Genomic DNA, 5,343 nt, shown 5'->3' with positions numbered 1-5,343 from the left:
AAGGAAGGACAACAATTTTGTGTTTTGTTCCTCCATCTCAGTGTGGAGTGTTTTGTTCCTCCATCTCAGTGGAGTGTTTTGTTCCTCCATCTCAGTGGAGTGTTTTGTTCCTCCATCTCAGTGTGGAGTGTTTTGTTCCTCCATCTCAGTGTGGAGTGTTTTGTTCCTCCATCTCAGTGTGGAGTGTTTTGTTCCTCCATCTCAGTGTGGAGTGTTTTGTTCCTCCATCTCAGTGGAGTGTTTTGTTCCTCCATCTCAGTGTGGAGTGTTTTGTTCCTCCATCTCAGTGTGGAGTGTTTTGTTCCTCCATCTCAGTGTGAAGTGTTTTGTTCCTCCATCTCAGTGTGGAGTGTTTTGTTCCTCCATCTCAGTGTGGAGTGTTTTGTTCCTCCATCTCAGTGAAGTGTTTTGTTCCTCCATCTCAGTGGAGTGTTTTGTTCCTCCATCTCAGTGTGGAGTGTTTTGTTCCTCCATCTCAGTGGAGTGTTTTGTTCCTCCATCTCAGTGTGGAGTGTTTTGTTCCTCCATCTCAGTGTGGAGTGTTTTGTTCCTCCATCTCAGTGAAGTGTTTTGTTCCTCCATCTCAGTGGAGTGTTTTGTTCCTCCATCTCAGTGTGGAGTGTTTTGTTCCTCCATCTCAGTGTGGAGTGTTTTGTTCCTCCATCTCAGTGTGGAGTGTTTTGTTCCTCCATCTCAGTGGAGTGTTTTGTTCCTCCATCTCAGTGTGGAGTGTTTTGTTCCTCCATCTCAGTGAAGTGTTTTGTTCCTCCATCTCAGTGGAGTGTTTTGTTCCTCCATCTCAGTGTGGAGTGTTTTGTTCCTCCATATCAGTGTGGAGTGTTTTGTTCCTCCATCTCAGTGTGGAGTGATTTGTTCCTCCATCTCAGTGGAGTGTTTTGTTCCTCCATCTCAGTGGAGTGTTTTGTTCCTCCATCTCAGTGGAGTGTTTTGTTCCTCCATCTGTGTGGAGTGTTTTGTTCCTCCATATCAGTGTGGAGGGATTTGTTCCTCCATCTCAGTGTGAAGTGTTTTGTTCCTCCATCTCAGTGTGGAGTGTTTTGTTCCTCCATCTCAGTGTGAAGTGTTTTGTTCCTCCATCTCAGTGTGGAGTGTTTTGTTCCTCCATCTCAGTGTGGAGTGTTTTGTTCCTCCATCTGTGTGGAGTGTTTTGTTCCTCCATCTCAGTGGAGTGTTTTGTTCCTCCATCTCAGTGTGGAGTGTTTTGTTCCTCCATCTCAGTGGAGTGTTTTGTTCCTCCATCTCAGTGTGGAGTGTTTTGTTCCTCCATCTCAGTGTGGAGTGTTTTGTTCCTCCATCTCAGTGTGGAGTGTTTTGTTCCTCCATCTCAGTGTGAAGTGTTTTGTTCCTCCATCTCAGTGTGAAGTGTTTTGTTCCTCCATCTCAGTGGAGTGTTTTGTTCCTCCATCTCAGTGGAGTGTTTTGTTCCTCCATCTCAGTGTGGAGTGTTTTGTTCCTCCATCTCAGTGTGGAGTGTTTTGTTCCTCCATCTCAGTGTGGAGTGTTTTGTTCCTCCATCTCAGTGGAGTGTTTTGTTCCTCCATCTCAGTGTGGAGTGTTTTGTTCCTCCATCTCAGTGTGGAGTGTTTTGTTCCTCCATCTCAGTGTGGAGTGTTTTGTTCCTCCATCTCAGTGGAGTGTTTTGTTCCTCCATCTCAGTGTGGAGTGTTTTGTTCCTCCATCTCAGTGTGGAGTGTTTTGTTCCTCCATCTCAGTGGAGTGTTTTGTTCCTCCATCTCAGTGTGGAGTGTTTTGTTCCTCCATCTCAGTGTGAAGTGTTTTGTTCCTCCATCTCAGTGTGGAGTGATTTGTTCCTCCATCTCAGTGTGAAGTGTTTTGTTCCTCCATCTCAGTGTGGAGTGTTTTGTTCCTCCATCTCAGTGTGGAGTGTTTTGTTCCTCCATCTCAGTGGAGTGTTTTGTTCCTCCATCTCAGTGTGGAGTGTTTTGTTCCTCCATCTCAGTTTGGAGTGTTTTGTTCCTCCATCTCAGTGTGGAGTGTTTTGTTCCTCCATCTCAGTGTGAAGTGTTTTGTTCCTCCAACTCAGTGGAGTGTTTTGTTCCTACATATCAGTGTGGAGTGGACTCAATACATAAGCAGGTATCACCATGAAAGTCCAATATCCAAGCGAGAGCGAGAGAGTTATTCTTGAAATACTTGACACAAACCTACAATTCCCCTGTTGAATTCCTTTTTCTCCACTTGCGTTGGTGGTATAGTGGTGAGCATAGCTGCCTTCCAAGCAGTTGACCCGGGTTCGATTCCCGGCCAACGCAGATGCTTTTAGTTTTCACTGATTGATGATGGAGATTTTACACATTAAAATTCAAAACCCAGGTCTGCATTCAAACAGCACTATTGAATGGGTTGTCGTTAAAACCTGTAGGAGTTGAGTGGGAATTGAAACTCTGCAACATACATCACCGTGAAGAGAATGACACTCATATCCATACTGATGCATTTCTGTGTAGTACAGATCAGGGACCCATGATGGAATTCTGTTACCGAATATAAATCCACTTCACCTACCGTAGTTATATAAACAAGGTGTCATGTCATAGCTGACACCCCATTCTTTCTGCAGTCATAGTTGAATCTTAATTAGGAGCAGATATTTAACAGAGTTTTTGGAAAGTGTGGTCACATAAAAAACTAAGGGAGATTTTACTGTAATTCTGTTACCAAACTTTGCATCTGCACAGTTGTTCCAGTACATGTGTTTTTGTGAAGTAGTGCTGGTGTATAGAGTTGTATGGTTTGTCAAACTTTGAAATCAATGTTTTTTTATTTGACATACATTTAAAGTAAAAATTCTGAGTCAAACCATAATTACCATAGTTTGGAAAACCCCGCTCTAGACTAACATACAATATACATAACAACTCCTCTCTCTCTCTCTCTCTCTCTCTCCCTCTCTCCCTCTCTCCCTCTCTCTCTCTCTCCCTCTCCCTCTCTCTCTCATATGCACACATCACACAAGAATGCACACGTCACACACACACACACAACACAAATAAAAATAAACTTGAGTACACGAACCCAACACACAGGATTGTCATGGCACACTGCAGTGATATGGAAACCAATTCTTAAACCTCAGTTTGCATATTATTTATGTACTATAACAAAAGCCTTTAGACAGCAATGGCCAAGAAGCAAACTCAGGTTAACTGCTCACTGCTTGAAAGGCAGCTATGCTCACCACCATACCACCATCACGTTGCGGAACGAGAAGGGATTCAGAAGTGAAGGTATGTGTCAAGTTTTTCCAGTGGGGGAGGGATGCTTAGCTAGGGGCCAGACTCACATGCCTTGTCCCTCACAGACCCAACAGGACTGGATTGGTAAAAGCAATGTGGTCTCCATATAGACTTTTTGAAGATCAAGATAGGTACATTTCCACATTTCATACATTTATCCTGTACTTTCAGACCTGTGAAATCCTCAGCAACATAGCAGAACATTGTGATTGTGAACACACCCCGACTCTGAGGAGAGTGGGCTGGCCCAGGCCGAAGCTGCTCCCAGTATAATTACAGGTTACCATTTTGTTACATCCTAGCCATACCTGCTCTACACACGCCTGCTTTGCTCAAAGAAAGACAATGAATGACAATCTAACGTTTCTTGTCTTTTCTTTTTTGAAATTCTAGGTGACAGTTGGGTCTCCCCTTGATTCAGAAAACAGACAAACACTCACAGCTTCTAAATAAAACTCAGAATAAAAGACTTCCTCTTCTGTCACTACCAATAGTGCAGTGGTAGACCTTCATCCTCAGATTAAACAGACAATGAAAACAGAAGAAAGAACACAACAACATGTGCATATCCTCTTTAGAAGGAGAGCCCTGTAGCCTGAGTAAAATTACTGTTTCTACTTTGCTAGAAGTTGCTAGTCTCCTCCTGCCCTCCCCGTGGCAGCCCTGCGGTCCTATACTGACTCTATTATAGGGTTAGAAACAAAGTTGCCTAAATTAGAGCCGCTCGGCATCCAGTTGTCAGGGCCAATCCCAGATGTCGGCTTTGAGAGGGACCATGCTGCAGTGTAATTTAGCTCTGGGGCTGCTTCCACATTACCTCCCTCTTCTCTCTCGCTTTCTCTCTTAGCTCAACCCCCCCAACAGCCCAGGCCCAAGCACATACAGAGTTACAGCCAACCATGAGCCATAGGCAGGGCTGGATTAATGCAGGGGCTTACCGGGGCTGAAGCCCCTGGGCCCAGTAACTTTGAGTACACAAACTCAACACACAGGATTGTCATGGCACACTGGAGTGATTTGGAAGCCAATTCTTAAGCCTCAGTTTGCATATTATGTATGTACTATAACAAAAGGAAAAAAATGTATATATATTTATTTTTTACAAAAAATAGTAATAAAGGAAATATATACTGCATATATTATATAATGTACTGTATATATTTTTACTGCAACCGCTAACCACAGGAGCCCGCTCTCAATGAGTATAGACAGCCTGCTGCTACTCTGCTAATCATCAGATGGGGGGAGGAGAGGATGTATGGGCCCAGTGGGTAACTGTGGGCCCCCGACCTCCAGAGATTACATTAACATGAACTGCATAATAAATAAATGTGACTGACCAATTGTGTGAGTTGGGGGCTTGGCCCAGCCTGCAAGGTACATTTTTAATCCAACCACAGGAGCCCACTCTCAATGTTCAAAATACACCAGAGATCATCATTTAGCCACAGAGGATCAATAGTTTATCAAAAATAACTGTTGACTAAGTTATATCACAACCACATACAGGTATCTACCAAATTCAAGGAAACATCAACATAAAGTGTCTTAAAAGGGTGTTGAGCCACCAGGAGCTGCCAGAACAGCTTCAACGCTCCTTGGCATAGAGTCTACAAGTGGACCTAAACCATGGCAGGAAAATGCACCCCACACCATATACTTTGTGTTTTTTATTTAACTAGTAAATTCTGTTAAGAACTAATTCTTATTTACAAGGGCAGCTTAGGAAAAGGTTAACTGCCTTGTCCAGGGACAAAATAACACATTTTTATCTTGTCAGCTCAGTGATTTGATCCAGCAACCTTACAGTTACTGGCCCAACGCTTTAAACACTAGGCTACCTGCTGGTTACTGGCCCAACGATTTAAACACTAGACTACCTGCTGGTTACTGACCCAACGCTTTAAACACTACACTACCTGCTGGTTACTGACCCAACGCTTTAAACACTAGGCTACCTGCTGGTTACTGGCCCAACTACCAGACTACCTGCTGGTTACTGATCCAACACTCTAACCACTAGGCTACCTGCTGGTTACTGGCCCAACGCTTTAAACACTAGGCT

The 5,343-nt window shown here is 43.7% G+C and overlaps 1 non-coding gene across 1 annotated transcript; it reads left to right on the top strand.

The window, feature by feature from the left end:
• The first annotated feature begins 2,222 nt into the window (after nucleotides 1-2,222).
• trnag-ucc (transfer RNA glycine (anticodon UCC)) lies at nucleotides 2,223-2,294 on the top strand. The gene has a single exon. It is a non-coding gene; the product is annotated as a tRNA-Gly (tRNA).
• Nucleotides 2,295-5,343: the final 3,049 nt, after the last annotated feature.

The sequence above is a fragment of the Salmo salar genome, chromosome ssa26 (genome assembly GCF_905237065.1).
Source record: "Salmo salar chromosome ssa26, Ssal_v3.1, whole genome shotgun sequence".
Lineage (NCBI taxonomy): Eukaryota > Metazoa > Chordata > Actinopteri > Salmoniformes > Salmonidae > Salmo > Salmo salar.
Note: the sequence above shows the minus strand (reverse complement) of the source record. Positions and strands in the feature narration are given on the sequence as shown.